This window comes from Balaenoptera borealis (genome assembly GCF_965194805.1).
Source record: "Balaenoptera borealis genome assembly, chromosome: 3".
NCBI lineage: Eukaryota > Metazoa > Chordata > Mammalia > Artiodactyla > Balaenopteridae > Balaenoptera > Balaenoptera borealis.
The window spans coordinates 57,449,417-57,475,139 of NC_138866.1; the positions used below are offsets into that span (position 1 = coordinate 57,449,417).

Sequence of the window (25,723 nt, forward strand, 5' to 3'; positions counted from 1 at the left end):
TATCAGATGGAACCAGAATGTGTAGAAATTGAAAGTCAGGGTAAAGAATTTTGAATTTATTCTAAATGTGAACTTTTCTTGTTTGTGTTTGGCTCTATTTGTATTCATCACTCGTATCATTTTTGTCAGCTGCATCTTATACATTCATTTCCATTGTTTAAAAATCCTTTGTTTAAGTAAACAATAATTTATTTATTAATCCATAGACATTTGGATAGTTTCTAGTTTTTTTTTTCCCTTTAAAAAACTATGCTACAAAGAATATTCTTGTACATATCTCAGTTCACATATGGCAGAGATTATATAGTGCATATATCTTGAAGTACAATGCAGTAGCATGTAGTTTCACATGATAATGGTATATAGTTTCCAAAATTGTCATCTCATTTTATTTTTCTGTTAAGAATGAGTCCCATATTTTTCAAAATCCTCACCAACATTAGTTACTGTCAGTAAATTTTTGTCCAACATATATGTGTAATATGGCATTTCATTGGGAGTTTTAATTTGCTTTTCCTTATTACTGATGAAGTTGAACATCTTTTTTCATGTGTTTACCATTTTAAAACGATTTGTTTTCTTCTATGAATTGTCTCTTTTAGTATTTTTCTATTTTTCTATTAGATTATGCTTTTTACCTATAGATTTTCAGGGGTTCTTTATATAATCTGAATACCTATTATTGCCACTTATGTGTCTGTTGCTTGCATTTTGCTTCATTATAGTTTATTCTTATCAACAGAAGTTATTGACTAAATCAAGTGTATTATTCCCTTCTATTACATTCAGTAAACTTAAAAAATTACTTAATAAATATTTTCTTATCCAGAGATTATTAAGCTATTCTTTTATAGTTCTTATGAGTTTTAAGATTTTGTCTTCCAGGTTTAAGACTCTAACTGATCCATTTTGATTTGGGGAGCATGCAATATTTAGTAAAAAATCAAATTTCATGTTGCTTTATAAATATATATATATAACCAATTAATAATAATAATAATAATATTGTTGAATAGATATTTTTCTTTCCAACTCTTTCACATCTAATGTTTTAAATAGAAATAAGTTTATTTCTGCATAATCTATTCTGTTCTATTCTATTTGCCCATTCTTGTGCAAACACCACAGTGTATTAATTGCTGTAGCTCTTACAAAATTTTACTGTTTTGCAGAATGATTTCCCTCACCTTATTTTTATTCAGGAGTGTCTTTGCTCTTTCTTGCCCTTACCCCTTCCACATAAGAAATTAAATTAACTTCTTAAATTAAAAACTTTCAAGAGTCATTACTAAGATAATAGAAAATCGGTACAAAATTCCCAAACTAGTGGAAGAAAAAATAGTAATGAGAAAACTAAAGTTCATTGACAATCCATATGTTTCACATCTTTACCAGCAATTAGTTATTACCTATTTTTTACATGTTAGACCTTCTGCATGGAATTATACTGATATCCATTTCCCTGATGAAGGCTAGTGAAGTTGAGCATCTTTTAATATGTTCACCTGTCCTTTTTTTTTTTTTTTTTTTTGGCCATTCTTTGTGAATTGTCTGCTAAGTTATTTTGATCCTTTAAAAAATTGGAATATATGGCTTTTTCTTATTGGTGCATAGAAGTTTTAAACATATTCTGTGTAAAACTCCTTTTTCAGGTATATTTTGGGCAAACATCTGCTCTGTGGCTTGCCTTTTCACACTTTTCAGTGGATTTTTTGATAAACAGAAGTTCTTCATTTCTTGTGGCCCAATTTATCAATTCTTCTCTTTGTTATTAATGCTTTTGATACCCTGTTTAAGAAATGACTATGGGCAAGGTCATAAAGATATTCTATATATATATAGAATATATATATAGATTGATATATAGATATACATATCTTTTAAAATATTGTTGATTTAGCCTCACACATTTAGATTTACAATTCACTGGGATGTTTCTGTTTATAGTGAGGTTCACAATTAATTTTTTGCATGTGAGAATCCAGTTGATTCAACAACTTCTGTTGAAAATCCCACCCTTTTCCCATATTTGTTCAGCATAAACTTTGTCATAAATCATACAACTGGGTATGAGTCCAGGCTCTACTCTGTTCTATAGGTCTATTGAACTATTTTGGGGCCAGTACCTCACCTTCTTATTTACCATAGGGTGTTAATAAATCTTTACATCTGGTCATATAGTCCTACTGTTCTCTTTCTTCTTCAAGATTAACTTGGCTATTCTCTAAACTTTGCATGTCATGTAAGTTTTGAGATCAACTTATCAATAACCTACCCAAAACCGTTCTTGAAATTTTGATTGTGATTTCAAATAAATCTTATAGATCAGCTTAGAGAGAATTGACCGTTTATAATCATGCTTATGGTCTATTCTTCCATAATTAGTTCCTTAATTTCTCTCAATCATTCATTTTAGTTTTCTAAGTAGAAGTCTCACATACTGTTTGTTGCATTTTTTTCTTGGTTATCTGATTTATTATGCTACTGAAAATGGCTCCCATGTTAAATTATATTTTCTATTACTACTGACATGGAGAAATAGAATGGATTTTTGTTTACTGACCATGCTTCCAGCAAACTCGCTATTAATTTATTAATTCCAATAGTGTGTGCAGATTTTTTTCTATATTCACAACCTTGTCTGGCAAATAATGATAGTTTAAAAAATTTTCAGTCCTTGAACTCTTTATTCCTTTATTGCACTGTCTAGAACCTCCAATTCTCTTATGCTGTGCCTCTCTTACTGCTCCCTTAACTCAATTTCAGAAGACTAGATACACTCCTTGTTAAATGCATTATATTTCTCAGCATTGTTTCTTCATGTCACTTAGCACATTTTGCAATTTTATATCTGCATGACTATTTCATGTCATTTCTCCTCTAATAGATTGACTATAAGCTCCAAGAAGGCAGGGATAGTGTATTATTTTTTTACCATTATGTATATAGCATTTAGCATTGTATCTAGACAAAGTAGACGTTAATAAATATTTATTTATTGGGGGAATGAATGGATGACTGAAAAAATGAGATATATAATATGTATTTTTATTAAAAACCTTAGTAAAACATTTTAATGTGTTTGTAATACTCTGTAAAAAATGAACTCCTTCAACTTTGCTTTCTTCCATTTTAAAAAATTTTTCACAGAGTAAATCTTTATTTATGTTTCTTATTTCCAAAATCATCCTGTAGATTTCAGAAATTGACATTTCTTTGTTGAAAGGACAAACATTTCTTATTGCCTGCTCTCAAATTGCTTTTAAAAAATTTTGCACTAAGATGAACTTTCACCTTTATTATAGCATGTGAAGTAGTAAATTTCTAAATTTTTGTAAAACACTACACATTTTTATGACTTTTGCTGAAATATATATTACTTCCATATTTATGATGCTGCTATGTATTTTTTTATTTTCAAATGAGCTGGACACAATTGAAAAATACTTCAAATAAAAATAAGGTAATAATAATGACAAGCAGCTACTATTTATCAGGTGTGGTTTGGTATACATCAGGGATTACAAACTTTTTCTATAAAGGGTTAGAGATGAAATATCTTAGGCTTCATGGGTCATATCGTCCTTGTTGCAACTACTCAAATCTAGCATAGTATAAAAGTAGACATAAACAATATGGAGCAGGATGGATGGGGCTTTGATCCAATAAAACTTAGATCTATAAAATGTTAGATCTATAGATCTATAACTAGATCTATAAATGTTAATCTCAGTAACTTTTATTTCTAAATCTCTTGATTATTGTTTCTCTTTTTCTTTTTAGAATCATACAATATACGACTATTTCTCATCTTGGTTTATTCCTCTCTGTCCTTGTTAGTCAAGATCTTTATTCATTGTTTTCATCTCTTTTTGCTTTCCCTAATTCTGTGAGCACTTATCAAATTTACTAGTCATTTAATTTATTGAATTTAATGCATTTTTATTTTCTAGCGAATTACAGGGTTTTTAAAATTTTTCCCCTTTTATCTTGCCATTTTTGCTTGTATTTCATATTATTCTAACTTCTAATTTTTTAGCCATATTTAGGAAAAAATATGTCTCTAATTGGGAGTTTGTGATTGACACGTACACACGGCTATATTTAAAATATATTAACCAACATGGACCTACTGTGTAGCCCAGGGAACTCTGCTCAATATTCGTAATAACCTAAATGGGAAAAGAATTTACAAAAGAATAGATACATGTGTATGTATAACTGAATCACTTTGCTGTACACTTGAAACTAATACAACATTTTAAATCAATGATACTTCAATATAAAATTAAAATTTTAAAAACATAAATAAATAAATAAATTTCATTAAGAATTCTCTCCATATTTGAACTATTTCTTCTCAGTCTCTTGACTGAGTAACTTTTAAAGGTACAGCTATTCTCTGCATGTTTAGGATAATTATTTCTTTTTGCCTCAGTATTTTCTCATGAATTCTAATTTTTTCTGTACACTTATTTTGTACTTCTAAAATACTGTCTTTACACTTTATCTTTCCATTCACAGAACCTTAATGACTTCTTATTTTATTGGTATATTGTGTTATTTTCTTTTTTATGTTAACCTTTTTTAATTGAGGTATAATTGACAAACAAAATTGTATTTTTTTGGTCTAAAATAAAAATTTTAATAATAATATTATTATGAAGCAAACAACTGTGTAACTACCCTGTATAGTTGGCTAGCATCTCAGAAGCCCTCTGCCTGCCTCATCCCATTCAAAATTACTCTTTTCCCTAAAAGTAACCTGTATTCTGACTTTTCATGGTACTAACTTTCTGGCTTATGTTTATAATTTAAACACCTAAGTTTGCATACTCCAACAAGATAGTTGAGTTTTTCCTGTGCTTTTTCTTTCTATTTATTGTATGCTTATTTCCTGTCTCATTTATTTCTGCTTTATAAAATTTTATATTTTTAAAGTATACAATGTGATGATTTAATATACATATACAATGTGAAATGATTACCACATCCATCACTTCATTAAATTATCTGATTTATGAGAATGCTTAAATTCTACTCTCTTAGCAAATTTCAAATATACAATGTAATATTATTAACTGTAGTCACCATGCCGTACATTAGATCTTTAGAACTTACTCATCTTATAAATAAAAGTTTGTACACTTTGACCAATAACTCCCCCTTTTTCCTTAGCTGCCACCGTGTCCAGCCCATGGCAACTATCATTTTACTCTTTATTAGTTTGCCTTTTTTTTTAAGATTCCACATGTAAGTGTTATCATACAGTATTTATCTTTCTCTGCCTGGCTTACTTCACTTAGCGTAATGCCCTCTAAGTCCATTCATTAACTGAAAAATTTTTGCATAGCAAGGAAAATAATCCAAAAAAATGAAAAAGCAACCTACAGAATGGGAGAAAATTTTTGCAAACCATATGTATGATAAGGAGTTAATATCTAAAATGCATAAGGAACTCATACGACTTAATAGCAAAAAATGAATAACCTGATTAAAAATAAGCAAAGAACCCGAATAGATATTTTTCTAAAGAAAATATATTAAGACCCACTAGTACATGAAAAGATGCTTAGCATCACTAATCCTCAGGGAAATGCAAATCGAAACCACAGTGAGGTATCACTTCAGACAATTTGAGATGGCTATTAACAAAAAGACAAGAGATAATGAATGTTGGCAAGGGTGTGGATATAAAGGGATCCTTGTACATTATTGGTTGTAGTGCAAACTGCTGCAGCAGGAATGGAAAACAGTATGAAGATTCCTCAAAAAATTAAAAATAAAACTTCCATATGATCCATTAATCCCATTTCTGGGAATATATATGAAAGAAGTGAAATCAGCATCTCAGAGATATTTGCACTCCTATGTTCATTGCAGTATTATTCATAATATGAAGAAGTGGAAGCAACCTAAGTGTCCATCATAGATGAATGGATAAAAAATATTGTACACACACACACACACACACAATGAAATATAATTCAGCCATAAAATGAAGGAAATCCTGCTATTTGCAACAACATGGATGAACCTGGAAAGCATTATGTTAACTTATAAGAATCTTTATAATGAGATCACTCTAGCTATTTCTCCAATTTTATTTCTGTACACATTTCCTATACAAGTAAGTTTATATATTCAGTTGTTAAGGTTTCAACCTTTGTATATCTGCCTCCAAAATTGGCTTTATCTGGATTGCCCTTTTTACTTTTTCAATAATTATATATTTTCTAGAGTGTTTCCCTATGTACAGCTCAAGTTATATCATGTTGGGAAATTTTTCTTTGAGGTTTTAGCCCTTAATATTGCTCTTGATTTCCTGAAGGAATTATTTCCTGTTATCATCCTTCTGAAACATGTATTTATCATAAACCTGCTAAAAGCCAATAATTAACCAAGACCCAGTGAACACAACAGTAGATGCAGATCTTTTGCTCTTCACCTCATACAGTGATGACATCTACCATTATTATTATTTACTGTGGCATGTTTTACATATTTTATTTTATTCCCATTTAGCCTAATTTTACAAATGTGCAATTACAGAATTTGTGAAGTTAGGAAAGTTACCCTTGTCAAGAAGGATTCAAATAAAATTTCAGATTCCAAATTCCTATACTGTTTACCTGGCTATTAATTATTTTCCTACCTACTCATTCAGCCATCCAGTTATCTGATTTTTTCCATGATTTATCCTGTCCCAAACACAATTTTGAGAACAGGCACTGTATCTTTGCGTTATAATATCTTGCAGAATTTGCAGCACATATCAAGACGTAGTAAATGTTTGCTGTTGAGAATGAAAATAATCTATGTTTATGGAAATATGTTTATTGAAAACTTTACATCGCTTAAATTATGTAAACTTTTTGGAAACCAAGCAGGAGAACATCTGTTCTGTTATGGGGCTTATTTAGCATAGTTTCTTTATACTTTCAATTGAAAACTTGCTAAATTACAGACTACTTCTTTGTGAGAGTGATAGCTATTGTTATTAAAAACACTGTTTATTCATGTTCTTGGAAACTCATGTTTAAGCAATATATAACAAGGCATATCTGACAGCTGCAAAGTGCAAACCCAAACATATCCCTACAATAATGCTTAGTAATATGCACAGAGAAAAGGTACATTTCAGCACATGGTTATCCATGCTGAGTGATTAATGGAACCAGCTGTGATAAAAAAAGGGCTTATCATTTATAACTCAAGCTCAGCAGTCTCTCTAAAAACTGTATCTTCAATCAAAAAATGCTTATGAGGCCAATGTAAAAGAAATTCCTTCCATAGATACTACAAAATGCTGGCTATGAAAATTAACATTTTGCAAAATTTTAGAGAAATCTAAAAAATTAAATAGGTCTGTAAACATTTTAAAGCCAATGACATGGCCATGCATTGTGAGAAAGTGCTTCTTGAGAGGCATCTGTCCTCAAGTTTATTAAAGTAAAATGGCTCATTAGGTGTGGATACCATGAATGAAAGTAACAGAATAATTTTATTTTTGGTTTGTTGGTTTTATAAATGCTAATTTGTTTTTTGAGCAAAACCTATTTTAATATTCAGTAAATTACAATCTACCAGTCAATTTTAAAAAGCATATAAAATGTATGTAGTCATTATAAATGGAAGTATAACATAATAGCTAATAGCACATATTCTAGAATCCCAGCTCCATCACCAAGAATGTATGTTCTTGGTTAAGTTACTTAGTTATTTGGTGTCCTGTGCCTCAGTTTCCTCATCTGTAAAACAGGCATGATAATAGAACTTGCCTCAGTAGGGTTGTTATTAGGATTAAATGAGTTAGTATTTTAAAGTGTATTACTCATATATATTATTCATATATATAATCTATCCTCTCAAAAACACCATAAAATAATTTAAAACATAAAAATTTGAGCATATTTCTGTTCATCAATATCTAATGTGATCTGAATTAATTTTTCTCTAAAGTTTTTATTATAAAAGTGACTGATAGTTAAAAAAAGAAAATGCAGAGCAATTTCAAGTAAAGGTAAAATAAACCGTCAATAATTACCTGATAGAGATAATCACTACATAACATTATTGTGTTATTTTCTATTTTTTTCTATGCATATATTATCACATATTTTAAATCATATATGATATACAATCTTGTGTCCTGTTTTTTCTTATGTAATGCTGCATCAAAGGCATTTTATGTTGTTTTGAATATCTTTCATCTTTCATAAACAACATTTAAATGAAAACATACATTTCATAATAAAAATGCATCATGATTTATTTGATTATTCCTATTTTGGGGCATATAAAGTTTTATTCAAATCTATTACATGTAATAAAAGCTTTGTGCCTACATCTTAGTTCAGATATCAGATTATTCCATTAGAATAAATTAGGAGTCAAATACTGATTCAAGTGGTCTTTCTTCAATCTCTTAGTCATAAGTGTAGTCTACTGAGATAAGTCCACTTTTAGTATTCATCTGGTCTACGAATGTGGCAGAAATCCCAAGATTCCCTTGGAGAATGATCGAATTTCAGGAGGAAGCTGGTAAAATGACAAAGTGGTTCCTCAAATGTGCTTGGTTCTTGGATAAGTTGAAGTCCGAAATTAAACTTGTCTCTCTTGATATCTCTTTGTGGTAATTTGGGAACAGAAAGAATTATGTGTCCTAACAAAAAGGAGACTGTCATAACAAGGATCCAGGGTATTTTATAACTGGTGTTCAAACTGGGTTGTTGAATTTGAAAGTGGATTCTAAGGAAATTGGCAGTTATTTTTATAGTACCTTTCTTTTAGATACTGGAAGCAAAATATCTGATTGTACTATCAAAAAATTTCCCCAGTTTACAGCCGTAAAAGATGTGGGGAAACTATCAACTGATCAGTACCAGCATTAAGAACATTTTTACAGCCTGAAAAAATGGTAACAGCCTTTGGAATATACCAGGTAATTATGGGACTTCATTGTCAAGAATGCATCATCTGCCTGGACACTGACTTGTGACAACAAAACTTACCCTACAATGGAAGTGCTGGATGCCCCGAACAGGTCATCATCCCAAACCATCCAAGTCATATTTCAGGCGTGGCATCTACATGGGATCTCAGATTGTTCATGTTGCTTGCAAAGGTACCAAACTGAAGATGGTATGAATTACCATCTTAATAAGATCTAGAAGACAGCCTCCAATTCTTAAAATTTGATGATCTGCCATTTCTGACATGATCCTATCAAGTTCATGCTTGTAGAATATTTCTTAGATTCTATTTCCTTGTGATGCTTGGCTAGTCATTGTATGAGGTAAACTAAAGCTATGGGTGACATCTAGCCAGGGCAGAAGTATAAGGCAAAATCAAAAACTCTTCTCAAGAAGAAAACTGAATAGTATATGCACATCTGTCACAACAGGGTAAATCAATTATGAAAGAAAGGTCCCAGAACTAGGTTTTTCTAGTAGACCATGTACATCTTTAAAAAAATCTGGTTAACTTTTAATTTTTGCCTTCTAATAACTTGTCATTTTACAAATTTATTTCCCATGAATAAAATCATTAAACAAAAAGGGCTACTTTTTAAAAAAAGTGATCCATTTTTAAATGGAGGCTTCTCGTTGAAATTCCTTTGTTGTGAAAAAGATTAAGGGAATACAACATTTTTTAAATGGTACTTTCACATCTGCTGATTTAAAAACTTTTTGACTTATTTTGAGATGAATATTTTTATTAATTTATAAGCATAATGCCATAATTTTAAAAGTTACTGTTTGAAGGCATTAGCATATTTGATTAGCGTTAGCCTAGGGTACCATGTATGATTTGCACAATCCAAGGGGATAGGATCCCATTAATTTATTCCATATATTCCAAGACAGAAATCATGACCCCATAAAATATATAGTACAATTTTTCCATCACAGTATGTGGTAACTCTAGTTAGTTTTAGCCATCAGTAACTCTAAAAGATTCTTAAAAACTCAGTAAAAATATTCTTAATTGCCACTTCCAGTGAGAAATTTTTCTACTCTAGAAAGCGCAAAATATCTACTGATACATTTTTCTGCTCCTTGGACCAATTTAATCAAATCATATTTACTGATCACCACAGGTAAAAATGCTAACCTTTGGTGATACAAAGATAAGATCAACACAGTACCTTCATTGAGGAACTTACAATTTAATGGAAGAATTTTGGTAGAGTGATTAATGCACCAAGAGCTTTATGAATATAGGGCAGTTGTTCTTTGCCTTGAACAAAGAGCTTAGAAGTTTTTCAGGGGGATGAATTTCTGAGAAATCTCAAAGGATGATCCTGGAAAAGAAAAAAAAAAAAAAAAGGATGGCATTTCAAGGAGAAGAAACAGAATGGCAATAAGCAAAGTAACACAATGTTTCACGTAGTGTTATGACACTACAATCAGTTTGATGGTCCTTGAACACAGATGGTGTAGTGGAAGTGGCAGAGATATGCTCATTGTTAAGCAGGAGAAAAGTGGTGGAGGACATTGAAGGGCAAGGCTTGTGCTCCATCTTACATGATAAGTAAGAATTGAAAAGATTTAGGAAGTGAATGAGATTCTATTGCTGGCCTGAAAAAAAAATTGAGAAGAAAAATCAGAGAGAGATAGCAGTCAGGAACCTATTTAATAACCCAGGGAGAATATGATGAAGGCCAGACTGCTAATATGAGGGAAAGTGAGTAGGAGATGAACTTGAGAAATATTTAGGAGGTAAAATTGACAAGGATTTGCATTTGACTGATAGTAGTTTTATAGGGCAGACACAACTCAACAAAATGTAAGTGGAAGGACTTAAAGGAATTAAAAATAATCTAGTCCGATGAAAACATTTGAAGTGTTTCTAGATAAGTAGGTCTCAAACCTGGCTGCACATAAGAATCACCAGGGGAGATTAAAAAAAGATGAAGCTTCATTCCCTCCCAAGACCAATTATATAAGAATCCCCAGTGATGGGATTCAGGCATCTGTATTTTTAAAAAGCTTCTCTAGTGATTCTAATGTGTATGCAGTATTGAGCACCACTGTTGTTTAAGTCATTTTCCAGATGTGCTTTTGACTTACAAAACAAAAAAGAAGTATATGGAAAATGAAAATAGCATTAAGAACCAACTTGTGTCCTATAGTCATTATAGGAAGAATATGAAGCTCAATGCATATTTTATAACCACACTAATCTTATAGGTAGACATTAGTGTCCAAGTGGATTTCTCAAGATCATCCAGGTGTTCGGCAACACAGGCTCGATTTGCACCAGAATTTGTCTGACTCCACATTCCATATACTAAAATTGCCTCTCTACTCTATCTATAGCTAGATAGTAATTGCTTTACTCTACAATTTATTCTTATAATTATTTTTAAAAATTATAGATATTTGAAGTGTTATTCTTTTCCCCACATAAGATTTTGGAAATTCTACGAAAATATTTAATAACTTGTTCCAGCATATTTACAGTAAATAGAAAAGTGGTCTTGGGAGAAACGAAAGTTTGGGTGATAAGGAAGTTAGTAAAAGTGAATACCGGCTCATGGGTTTTTTTGTTCTTTCCAGAAACTAGAAATACTGAGAAGTTCAAAGAAGAACATAGAAAATACCTTGCTCAATTCATCTAGAATTGACTCTGTCACTGACTTGGCACATTCCATGCCGTATTTCCAAAAGAATGAAAGCTCTGTGAAATAAGGGATTTTTTTTTTTTTTTCTGTTTTACTCACTGATTTCTTTATAGTCAAGGAACAATACCTTATATACGACATATCATGTACTGAACATTCTGTATCAAATGTCGCTGGAGCAGAGTGCTTCATATTATCAAAACTCCATTTTAAATACCCCCAATTTAATAGAAATTCCTTTGGAGTATATTGTCGAATAAATCTTTACCATCTGTTGACTTTTCTGCTTCAGAAATACATACTACATTTTATCTTGTTTTTCCTTTGCCTTCTGTATGTATTTCTTTATGTGTAGCTACTTAATCAAATTGTTTTTCATCAGTATTCACTTTGGTTTTTTAAAGCCCTTTTTACAACAATTCAGGTTTCTATACTATTGTATTAATACTTGCTATGTCTAATTAATATATTAAGTCTTTAGTGATGTTTCCTAGGTTCTCAATATGTTTTCTCACGTTGGGAATTTTACTTATTTTTGTGGTTGTTTTGTCATCTCATCTTTAAGATCTTTTGCTTTTATTTCATTGATCTACAGCATTTTGGGGGGGTTCCTTAAAATTTCCTCTTATGGTGGTTTTCTTTGTATATCTTTTGTTTCTTTCTTCTTTTCTTTCACGCTGTAGTGTTTTAAATATTTTCTACTTTATATCTTTCTTGTGCTTGGGTGTTTCTGCCCATATGTAATTTTTCAAAACCTTCAGATTATTTTTCCATTATATCTCAGACCAGTTTGATTTTTTCCCCACAAATATATTGTGAGGGCTAGGAATTTGGCATTCTCTGACATTTCTGTAGGTAAAGAAAATGGTAAAGTTGGAGGGCTTTGTTTAGAGAGGTTGTATTCAGGCTTTGTTACAACACTTGAACTCTGCTCTCTGGTCTTACGAAGTTAATTTTTTTACACAATGGTGGATGGCACAAATTTACTTGTTATATACCATACTCTTATGGTATGGATTGTTTTGCCAAGGAGATTTCATTTCCTTCTTAGAGAATCAAACTCATTATTTGCTTTTCTTGACTTTGCTGTTTTCTCCCCAGCAGCCAGTTTCAATAGTCCAAACATACATAGACTTCCATTTAATTGAAAATTTTGGCATTTTTCTGAAACTTCGCAGATTTGATCATCTCAACAGTGTGGATTCTGGGGAGTCCATGCATGTAGAGGTGAAATCTTTCTCTGGTTCTTTGTGCCAATCCAAAATCCTTTCCTCACTTCTTTGATCTCCACTTTTTGAAGTAAAATAAATTATACTTTGTACTTTTTTTCTTTTCCTTTCTTTCTTTTTGTAAAATTTTGATTTAGTAGCTGTTGATATAGATGTTTTCTATTTCTTTTTAGTCTTTTATTTAACTAACTTTGTTTCATTTGAGGGGAAGGAAATCTGAGACTTCCACTTTTTTAATCTACTTTTTCTTTAGAGACATGAACATATATTACTAATTTTAAGAGAAAGAACTAACTGAAACTGAGAGGTTAAGCTGTTGAAGGCTACAGGAAGCTACAAAAACACTGTATGAGCAGGAGAATAAAATAATATATGTAGACGGGTGTGAAGGTAAGTAAATTTGTGAGGGGGGTCGGAAATATGAGGAATTTCATGCTTAAGCACTACACTTTTTAAAAACTAGAAGGAATTTGGTGAGAAGGAAACTCAGGTTTTAGTAGGTGGTAGAATGAATCGAAGAAAAAGGACCCTGAGAGAAGATAGTGCAAAGTACTCTTTACAGAAAATTTTTTTTTTTTTTTTTTACTTTTTTAATTTATATTGGTGTATAGTTGATTAACAATTACAGAAAATTCTTGACAGAGCTTTTATCTTTCCTTTCTACTCCTATCTATACAGGCTATGCAAACTTTTTTTCCCTTTTTGTTTGTTTGATTGATTGCCTTTCTTTCTCTTTCTTTCTTGCTCTCTTCACTATTAGCACGCTCCATGCTATCTGGGGATTCAGAGTCAACAGCCTCTCTGCAAGGTGAGGTAATCTTAAGTGACAGTGAGGTATTGCACCATAAAGTTAATTATTCAACTGAATGGAGAGGGAAGCATTAGTGCAGTTAAGAAAAAATCATTTGTTTGCTTTCGGCACATGTCTATGATGTTGCTCAATGAAACAGTTATTCTCCAAAGTATGATCTTCCTAGATTTATATAAAACTAATTCTTGTCACCTGGGCATAGGTTCAATAATGGTAAGGGAAGAGTAAAAATAAATTTAATTGTGCTTAGAATTATTAGGAAAGTCAAGTATAAAATATTTCCCTTAAAATATATATCCAGGACATGCTGGAAACCAGATACATTTAGCTTTACATGTTATAAAAGATAGAATTCAAAACTTTAAAAAATGATTTATTAATATAAGGTATATAGCAAAAGGTGCTCTGACCTTGGTAAGCTTTAAGTATTTCTTGTATTTCTCATCATAGGTAAAACTAATGTAATCACTTGCTTTCAATGTTAATGTGTGTGGAGAAGTAAGAATTGCATTTATCTCAACTATATATGTCAGAAACCAGAAGACTGAAAAATGATCAAGTGCATTCATTTCCCTTTACTGTTGTCTAAATTCTGACTTTATCCTACTCTTACAATGATTGAAATTGTGATTAAGAAGAGTGAGGTATCCTTGCTTGGTCTAGTGGCCCTGCATTTTTTAAATACCCTGCAGTGTATCTTTGCACCTAGATTTGTTTTTGGTTTTTTTTCCTATTTGCTTCCATTTATATAAAGTACAAGAACAGGTGAGACTAGTTTCTGCCATTACAGGTCAGGAGGAGGCAGAGAGGGATTCTGGGATGCCTGGTGATGTTCTGTTTCTCAATCTGAGGTTGGTTGCGTGGGTTCCTGATTGTGAAAGTGCATCCAGCTGTACATTTGTGACACGTGCACTTTTCTCGAGGTATATCGCATTTCAATAAAAAGTTTTTTTAAATTTGTAAAGTGCTGATTTCCACAAAGGTGTATTTGTTTTCTACATTTTTATTCTGGCATCTGGATAAGCTGCAAGGCATTTAATGTAATCTCAAATCCATTCATCCATTGAACCCCCCTGTTGTGACATACAGTGAGAAGAGGCAGGTGTTTCTTAAGCTTGAGGCACACATATAAATTACTTGCCCTAAATTTTTTATTTGAGCACAACTTGAATGATTCATTTAAAAATATTTTGTCAATTTAAATTAGTTCCTTGAATCAAATACGAATGGAATCTGCCTTAAAAACACTATATTCCTCAAGCTGTATATACACACAGTATGAAATAACAACAACTCATTTTTGTGGCTGTATGGACACTATGTGAAAATGTACTTCTGAAATCTGCTTAGATGTGCGACGAGAATTGACTGATTATTTGTGGTTGAGATGATTTTGCATGGTGTCAGGCACTATCAATACTTACATTCTTTGTCCAGATACCATGTACACCAATGGCATGAAAAAACAAAGGAATAATTGAAACAGCTTTGCTGAAGATTGGAGGTGAAAAGCTTTATCGGATAAATACAGAGCAAATGCCATTTTTAGTGTATTTATGTATTCTTTTCCCATACCTACATGTGTATTTATGTATTCTTTTTCCATACCTACATATGTGTTTTATGATGGAGGAATATTTTGCAAATATAAGCTTTGTGTGTCGGTTGTATGAAGGAAGTGGTAGAAAATTATTTCGGAGAAGAAACTAGAGAAGGTTATGAAGAGCCTGGAATTATGTGCTACAAAGTTTTATCATTTTTTTTTTTAAGCAAGTGGAGAGTCACTGAAAAGTTTAAAAATAGAAGAGGCACTTATATGGTCAAATTTACATTTTTCATAGCTCTTAAGATGGTAATGTTGAGGACTAATATGCTTGTAGTGAGACAGAAGGTAAAGAAACTATGACATGATTGTAACATTCAAGGTGAAATAATGAGGAGTATAGGCAAGAAGCATTCTGAGAAAAGGATGGTTAAAGAAATAGAATCAAGTGAATCTGTTAATCATTATTTGATTATGACAGACGTGTCTAGAATAACTCCCGAGTTTTTGGTCTATGTATTAAAGAAAACTATTAACTGTTAACCCAGGTGAAAGATGGGAAGGTGCCTATAGACTATCATGTAGAGATACTTCCTGGTTGGTTATATGGGTCTGAAATGTAAGGGCAGATTTTAAGATAGAAACCAGCTTTGATAACCCTTCACCTATGGGTAGTAGCAGTTAAATATTGTGTGTTGTTGAAAGGGCATACAGAGCAAGAAAAAATAAAACTAAATATAGACCCCATTGATAAATGCATCACAAATTGGAACACACACTGGATTTATAAAAATCAGAGTTACTGCTCCCTCCCATTCCATATATCCTTTCCCATTTGTTGCCTGTCATATTGTGTGATTTCCTTCTTTGCCCTCCTTTAAGGACCACATTGCTTGAGTTTCATTTACGAAGGTATTTGTTTCCTTTCATTCTGTAAATAGTGCTTCCTTGGGATCCACTTTATAATTTTGATAAGAAAGGATATTTGTCCCAATGCACTGATTAATATTTCCCCTGATGTGCTTCTCCTGTTCATAAGGTGAGCTATAGTGCTATATGGAGTCTTGTTCAGCACTGTTTAGCAAAAAGTGATACACGATATCATGTAGGCTAAATTATGTTGCTGTAACAAATAACATCCAAATATCAGTGACTTAAAGAGAAAATGTTTATTTCTTGCTCATGCACTGTGCTGATGCCCTGCCCCACATGATCTTCACAGCAGAACCTTGTGATGGCTTTCACACATCATTTCTATTCATTGTTTTTTTAACATCTTTATTTGAGTATAATTGCTTTACAATGGTGTGTTAGTTTCTGCTTTATAACAAAGTGAATCAGTTATACATAGACATATGTTCCCATATCTCTTCCCTCTTGTATCTCCCTCCCTCCCACCCTCCCTATCCCACCCCTCTAGGTGGTCATAAAGCACAGAGCTGATCTCCCTGTGCTATGCGGTTGCTTCCCACTAGCTATTTATTTTACGTTTGGTAGTGTATATATGTCCATGCCACTCTCTCACTTTGTCAACATCTTACCCTTCCCCCTCCCCATATCCTCAAGTCCATTCTCTAGTAGGTCTGTGTCTTCATTTCCGTCTTGCCACTAGGTTCTTCATGACCTTTTTTTTTTTTTTTCCTTAGATTCCATATATATGCATTAGCATACGGTATTTGTTTTTCTCTTTCTGACTTACTTTACTCTGTATGACAGACTTTAGGTCCATCCACCTCATTACAGATAACTCAATTTCGTTCCTTTTTATGGCTGAATAACATTCCATTGTATATATGTGCCACATCTTCTTTATCCATTCATCTGTCGATGGACACTTAGGTTGCTTCCATGTCCTGGCTATTGTAAATAGAGCTGCAATGAACATTTTGGTACATGACTCTTTTTGAATTATGGTTTTCTCAGGGTATATGCCCAGTAGTGGGATTGCTGGGTCGTATGGTAGTTCTATTTTTAGTTTTTATTGTCCAAAGCAAGTCACATAGCTAAGCTTGATGTCAGTGGGCCAGAGAAAGGGGTAACAAATATTTTAAAGAATACAATCTGCAGCTATGCTCTATGCTTATTTATGTTATTACACTGTTAAAACATCTCAACCACCTTCCTGTTTTCTCAGGAATAGCAACATCCAATGAATTTTTTTGAGGGGAGATGCTATTTATAGATGCCTCTCTATCTATGACTCTGTTAGTGGCTTTTTATGCTGGTAATTTCTTCCTTTAACGTAGTTGTAACTAAAGTTTAGAGACCCGGTCTCCTGATGGACATAGCAAACACAGAATCACATCATAAGTTAAATCCCTGGTCTAGTTTCAGCAGTGATTCACTTTAGTTACGTCTGCTTCCAAAAAGGAGTACAATTTCTTTAAGCTAGGGTCTGCTTAACATTTTAAAAGATTATTGTCACAATGCTGGTTCAACTTTTTCACTATTTTGGTTTATTGTGAGATAGTTTTTACTACATATATGGTGGCTAAAATCCTCTGCCAGGTTTAGCATGGAAATAATGATTTATTATTACCCTTTGCTTACATATTTCTTTTTTTTTTAACATCTTTATTGGAGTATAACTGTTTTACAGTGGTGTGTTAGTTTCTGCTTTATAAAAAGTGAATCAGCTATACATATACATATATCCCCATATCTCTTCCTTCTTGTGTCTCTCTCCCTCCCACACCTCTAGGTGGTCACAAAGCACCGAGCTGATCTCCCTGTGCTATGCGGCTGCTTCCATGTGAATGTAGATATACTTTCCACTTTACAGTCTCCTCTTAAATATTAAAATAACATCAGTGTTCAGTTCATATCCTGTTATTAGATAACAGAGAATACCATTGATCAATCAGTCCTATTCCATCATACTAGGAAAATTCTGCATAACATGCTTATGTTTATTTCTCAAGGTAGAAAACACTTAAATTAATTGAAATATTTTAAAAGATATTATTGATCCTGTCTTTCACTAATTCAATAAAATATCCAATTAAGTAGGTATCTATCTATATGCTACCCCAAAAATGATATTGTTGCATCATTACTTTGAATGCAGTCACCTCTTTTTGGTCTAATTTGTACTTTGTCTACTGACAACGAAATGGTCCTCACTCCCTTACAACTTATTTAAAACGGCTTGCCTTCTGCCTTTATACTGTGGAATTCCCAACTGGTTTCCCTTTTACTAAACTTGTCTCTAAACAAAACTGTTTCCTACTTGACTGTAATGAAAGTCATATTTACTATTACAGCACTAAAATAATTCTGTATTTACGGATAACCCCATTCCCTTCAGCCTCATGAATCAAAGTATTCTTATTCCTTTTGAAAGCCTTTAATCTGTGCCATGGTATCAGCCCTTCTGACTCTTGACCTATTCAATCATGTTTTTTGCCCCCAGATATATCTCTTATAGTTCTCCTTCTATTACACTTATACTTTTGCAAACCCACTATTTCTGATGATCCATTATTTTATACTCATCTCCGCTTTCTTAACTTCACCATCAGATCTCCGTGAATGTGAGTCAAATAATCAAAATTGGAAGTTGACAATAAAATATATGCGCTAGAAAATTGCCAGTGTAGTCTTTCAATATAAAGAAATCTTGATAATAGATACTGAAATGCAAGGATAATTAATTCAGATTTTTTGTATATTCTATATTTATATACTTCATAGAAACTACAATCAACATGGTTTCTAAAAACACATGTATTACATTAAATAAACTTCTTTAAAAAATATTCGATTACACTTTGGCAATGATATATTACCAAAGCCATATGGATACAACATTTTGGAAAGCAATTTGGATACAGCAATGCATCCATATATTCTCTAATAATTTAAGGAATTATGAGTATGGTAAAACTTAATAAATGTTCTTCCAAGTGAAGAACAAGTTATATTCTACCTTCAATAGGCAGAATTTTTACATGATTTCCTATTTGAGTTAATTTTTAATAAATATTTATAACTTGGAGTATAATATTATTAACAAAATTTTTATTCCAATTATATAAAATCTACTTTGTTACAAAAATTAAATCGCTGTGCAGTTTAACTATATAAACTCTATTCTTTCTCCAGATTCAATGAAAATATTAAAGCCAAAATATTTGTGGGATTCTGAGTGGTATGGTAACTTGTTATTCATAAATTTCAGATTATTAGGAAAGAAGGGAAATGTTGGGTGACTGAAAAGAGATGTTTTTGTTCACAGGAGTTATAAGTTATTACTTTGAACAAAGGAGAGTTAAAGACATGTTACTTGTTCATTCAGCAACTATTATTCAGATGTTATAAGTGACAGGTGTTGAGGATACAAAAACAGCATCAAATTGTGTAATGCTAGCTACTGTGAGGCAAACTACAAAATCCCAGTGGCTGATACAGTAAAAGTTTATTTCAATTTTTCCCTAGTGAGAAGTCCAAAACTACGTTTCTAGTATACAGGTGGCACCCTCTCTTACCGTGGTGATGCAGGAAACCCACCTTATTCCAGCATTGAAGTTACCATTGTCATGTGCATCAAGCCAGGGGACAGGAAAATGGCACAGAGGACAAGTGGAAACTTTGTATGGATAAGGCTGTAAAAGTATGTATAACACTTCTACCCACACCCCATTGGTTAGAACTTAGAGCTACACTCAGTTACAGGAAAGGCTGAGAAATATTGTCTAATTGCGAGCCCAGGAAGTAGATAAAACAGGTTTTGTGAATGACCAGTCCATCTCTGCCACAAAGATGAAGAATATATAGTATCTTAACTTTAAGGAACTCACAGTCTGTTTGGATAAGCTGGTAGATGAATATGGTACAGAATGAAAATAACTTAGATAAATATATGTAGATGAAGAGGTACAAGAGAGAACAGGTTCAGTTTGTTGCTGGAAGTCCAGAAAGTTTGGCAGCGATGGACTGCATTATTTGAAAGAGGTTGTAGAGAACGTGATTCTTGAACTGAATTTTAGTGAAAAATAAATGTTCACCAATCAAATGTTGCCAGGGACAAGAGAATTTCAAATCAGTGAAAAATTAAGAAAAAGCTTTTGGGAGAATGGCATTGGACATCAGGATCAGTGGAATTGTTTGTATGTTTGGAATAATATACAACACAATTTTCTGCCTTGAATTATTTTTTGTTTGCAAATAATATTGCTGCTGTTGCTTAATTTTGGGGTAAATTCACTTGACATATTTTTGTCATCTTTCATTTTTATTCTATTTAAGTAAAACAGTGATAAACAAAATATTGGAAATTATTGTTTCAATTTAATCTGAAGATTTTCTCTCATGCAGTTGATCAATTACTATAACAAGTACTTGGAAATGTACTTTGTATATTATGCATTCTGATAATTTCCATTTTTATGTTTCATATGAACCAAGTTGAATTTTCTTTTATATTTGCTAGCAATTTAAACAGTGGTGGTTATCTGTAAGCAATCAAATTCATTTCATTTTATATGTATAACTTATCAAAGAACAAAACAAAATTATATCATTTGACTTTCCCTTATATGAGAAACATAATTCAGCCTCCCTTTTATTTTTTATAACCTACAACTCAAGATTCATTAAATTAAAATGGGATTAATGATTAGACATTTAGTTTGGTTAGATATTAACTTTTACTATCAATATGATATTTTAAGGTATTCTCTTTGAGTTTTTAACTTAATTTAAATTTATAATAATCTTTATACAATTTGTTATACCTGTTTCTATATATTAGTGTATTCCTTGTTCATTTTGCCCCATGTATACTTTATTTTCTCGCCCTGTTGTTCCTAACTTTACTTTTCCATCTTTAATATTTTATTTTAGAGCAGCAGTAACATTTAAAATGTTGGTTTGAGTGTACAAAGGTAAAAATTAAAGTTTAATATTCTGTCCTCATTCTGAAAACTTAACAGTTTTCTAGATATTATCTACTTTCCTTCATCCCTTAGTTTTTTTTTTTTCCTTTCACTTTTAGACTGCTCATGTTCAGTGTCTTCTCCAAAATCTATATCATATTGTATCCAATTAAATAACTTTCTTTATTTGAATCATTAATTTCTTTCTTTTTGGATAGCAGCCGTGAATTTACAAACATGAAGCATAGAAAACAGAGGGCAGTGCCTGGGCTAGAGTAGAAAGAAACTCACTAACAGAGGTATGTTTTCTCTTAAAGGTAGTTGTACCGGTCATTAGCCAAAGCTTTATTTATTTATTTTTCATCCTGCTGGGGCTGAGCTTTTGTACATGAAATAAAATGGTGCTGTTGGACACTTTCTTCTGCTATTACCATTTATCTTTTGAACTGAATTTTGTCTCTTTGAACATTCAGTCCAAATTTTCTTCTGGAGACTTTGGTCTGAATATCAATAAGCCCTGTGAGTTTTGTAAGCAAAACTGTAAGTAAAACTGATCTCTTCTTTGATGAACTTCTGATGTGAGGGATTCAGAGATTTCCCCAGGATCAAACACCTCCGCCTTCCCCCCTCCACCCCGGTAAACCTCCTCTTTGGAGATATCCTTCTGAATACAAAATGGCCTTTGCTCACTGGGTTTAAGTACAAACAAATTTGAATCTTTTGAAGACCAAGATATTGTAGCAACATTCTCTGAATTAGGATCAAGTTCACAATTCTAACATTTAATTTTGCACTCTATTCCAATGCACAACTGGGCAGATTCCAATAACAAAGAATATCATTTTCAGCAGTACCAAGAAGATATGTTCTCAGACACATTAATCTCAGACACATTAATCTCCCAAAGCAAAGTTTCCCTATTTTTGCAGCTTATTGACATATGCCTCTCAATGTCATATTTCACTTTTTTTCTCAACTAACAAGTAATCATCTTCCAAGAAACAACAAAGAGTTGCTTGTTATTTGTGGTAACTGCCCATAAAGTCACAGTTCCACCAACAGCATATTCCCATGTATCAGAATCATCTGTTAATATTCACATTTTGAAGTGATAATTTTACTAACTGGAGCAAAGATATGGTTTTAATAATTTTTTTGTGTTACAGAGACAGAAAGATGCGTTATAATCTTTATGTAGCAAATTAAGCTTTGTGTTAAGAAGGGACAGATCACTTGTGTTTTCTTATTATGTGTCCCTGTTTTCATATGCAACTCAAGCTGAATTTCCATTTCTTGCTGTTGTTCCATTATTGCAAGGAAGTACATTGATATCCAAATAAAGCCCTTGTTAGCTCGGTTTGGATCAGTCTAGAAAAGAAAAACTGCAGGCTGTAGGTGTTTTGTTTACTTCCGAGGATTTAATTATTGGATAAATTGTAAAACTATCAAAGATATCCCTGTCTTCCACTATCAGAGTAAGGTATAGAACCAATACCCTGCAGTTAAGACTAAGAGATGGTCAGTGTATCCCCTAAGTGGGAGATAAACTCTCGCTTCTCTGTGGTATCTTGGCACTCTATTGGGTACAAATTTAAAACGGCCACTCATCAGACTGGTGATTCGTGCGGAAAAAGCCAGATCCATGATCCTATCGTGACATGTAAGCAATGTAAACATATGTATGTACGCTTCCTATCAGCATCAGAATTCCTCTAATTATGATATTGGCCATATATATATCACTCAAATAGTCTCTCATAAACAAGAACAAAGAAGGCATGAAATTTATGTCCAATATGAGTGTTTATCAGAATGTTATCTATATAGTCCCACAGTTTAATTTTGAAATCAAAGGAGCAAGTGTACAGTTGTAGATGGTTGTTGGGTTGAGCTGGAATTCAGTTGTGTCTGTGCAATATGTGTACACATTCTTCATAGATATGGCTTTGTTAAAAGGACCCAAGAGACATACCTGAATATTAGCCTTAAGTGACAGAATATTGGCAACCCATGGAAGCCTAAGTTATTTCCTCTGATTCACTTGATAACATCAACAAAGACCCTTTTAGCTATAATCTGCACAGCACCTTACCCCAGCGTTCTGCTTGCTGTCAACCACAAAGAACCACACGAAGGCTTTCATCCGCCACTGTATTTGCTCAGACACATGCATTTCCAATCTTAATTTTGATTTGGTTAATTCATGTGTTGAATAGAGAACACTATTAAATATTTACTCTTTTATTTTGGGAGAAATGGTAGTATAATTTTCTAAAATCTTGTATGTTATTGTTTTTCCTTTGTCTGCTCACAGACACCACAACTTATTTAGGTATAGACTCCTTGGAACCCTTTCTACTCTAAACAAGGTAGATACTGATGATACTGCTTGAATATCTTCTGGAATTTGATGGTGTAGATAAAAATTCTGAAGCTATTATGATTCTACATTTGCATCGTGCATATACTTTTTGAGGTTAGATATGAGATTTTGTTGTTTAGCCCTGAAATCATAATTGTCCAGTGCAGAAAGATTTTCTTCTATTTTTGCTTTGATCATCAAATTTGTTTAAATTATTCTGGCTTTTTCTTTGGGAAAACTATTCAACTTGAATATTTTTTTCTAAACTAATCTGTCTTTTATTCCTCATTATATTTTTAGCACTCTTTGGTCCTTCCTCATATTCTGAGAAATATTCTCAATTTTATAATAGAAAAAATTTTCAATGGTTCAGTTTTCACTTGCCAGCATTTTCTCAAATCAGATTTTAAATTTGCTATTATGATTTTTGTTTTCTGGATTTCCTATTTCAGTCAAATTCTACATTGCATACTTCCTCTTGCCATATTCCTATCGTATAGAGGCCATTACTGTTTTAATTATACTGGGAATACAGGAAAATGAAACAAAAAAAAATTCTTTTAATCTCTATTAACTTAGAGTCATGATTTTCCTTAAAAATTTAGAAAAAATAAGTTTTCATTTTGCTCCCCTTTTTCTCATCAATGGAGAATAATCCTTTTAGAGTCTTCTTCCAACAGACAGAATCATTGACCCTCTTAGTGTTTACCTACATATATGTGGATTTTATATCCTATAAAGGATATAAAGCTGAAGGACAAATTAATGGTCATACACACTAGCTTTTTATCCAGAGACCAGCATCACAGTTATCTTGTGTGACACTATTAACTAAAGTAGAATCTTCAGTTAGAGCTGCCCAGTTCTTTGTGTTTAATGGAAAGAATAGTGCTGTCTACACTTATTCTATGTCCAGAAACAATATACAAAAGGCAGTGCTCTCACACAAGGCATACCCAACACAAACTTTTCTTAGTACTCTTCTTTTGTTTTGTCCCAGTATATGCAATTTTATATCTTAGCTTGTGATGTTTTTCCAACCATCTCTTCTTTATCCTTTCTATGTTGTATGCTGAGAGTTTCAGTCTCTGAATACACATTAAATTAGAAGGTCCACTTGACAACAGGAAGGAAAAAATGACTTTGGACACTTCAGAATAGAATCTGTAGAAACAAAAAAAGGCTACTTAATTATCAATTATTGGAATATCTACATACCCTATCTAGAGATAGATGGTGAAGCAAAATCTAAATCTTTTTTTCCTACATCTTCTTGGTTGGCAGACTTATACTAAATTCAGAGGCCTTTACTGTATTCCTCATTGAACTCTCTAAGAGCTACAAGTTAGTGGACATTGTGCCTGGAGTCTCTGGACTTTGATCTTCTATAGTCTTTAAATCAAGCTTTATATATTTTTAAAAATTTTGTAAGTTTTTAAAAAGAAAATTTGGACAATGATGACAAGTTAATCAATAGCAACTAGCTAACATGACATTATGATTATGCTTTATATGGAAGCATTTGATCCATTTAGCCTATGTTCTTTTGGGAAACACCCATGGAACTTTAAAAATAAGTTTTGTGCAAGTTATCTTAACCTCATTATTTACATGTAGTTGATAAATACATGACTGTATTAATTGAATTTTTCCTCAGTGATTACTTTTCAATGTAATAATCACAAATTACAGAAAATGTAAATTTTATTTTGTCTAGTACATCTTTTAATGATTTATCCCAACATGTTTATTATCTATTCTCTTTTTAATAAGGAAAATATTATTTTGTATTTTACTGAGAAGACAATTTTTTCATGTATGTGTAGTTCATTTATTTCAGAACCATGTTTTCCTCATAAAATTCAGACCATTTTTCATTTTTTCTAGTGCTTTGAATGATATTTATAAGCCATTCTAATTGTCTTGTTAAAAACTCATATTTGAATGAAGACTATTTACAAGCTTAACTTAGACGTGGCTGCATTTTCTTTCTCTCCTTTCTATTACATACAAATACTTGCAGATTCCCTTAGAACCTCTGATAAGATTGATGGATGATATATCCAGCTAAGTTTCTGGTATTTAGCAGTATTGCTAAAAAATCAATAACTCTTTGTACAGGTAAAGATCTATCTAAATCTCCCAAACAAATAAAAGAGTACATTAAGGTTGGGTTTTAAGAAAAGACCCTGTGATTTAATTTCTGCTACAAAGATCAAGTAAACTAAATGTTTTTGCCACTTTAAGGCAAACTTGAAGCACCTCTCGCCCTC

The 25,723-nt window shown here is 32.2% G+C and overlaps 2 long non-coding RNA genes across 2 annotated transcripts in view; one reads left to right on the plus strand and one right to left on the minus strand.

The window, feature by feature from the left end:
• Positions 1–13,121: 13,121 nt before the first annotated feature.
• LOC309625140 lies at positions 13,122–21,698 on the minus strand. Its single transcript, XR_014242347.1, has 2 exons — positions 15,278–21,698; positions 13,122–15,244 (listed from the first exon to the last, which is right to left on the minus strand). It is a non-coding gene; the product is annotated as an uncharacterized lncRNA (long non-coding RNA).
• Positions 17,131–25,723, plus strand: part of LOC309625151 — a 99,136-nt gene continuing 90,543 nt past the window's right edge. The window contains exon 1 of the long non-coding RNA XR_014242358.1: positions 17,131–17,186. This is a non-coding gene — a long non-coding RNA (uncharacterized lncRNA). The remainder of the gene's footprint in view (positions 17,187–25,723) is intronic.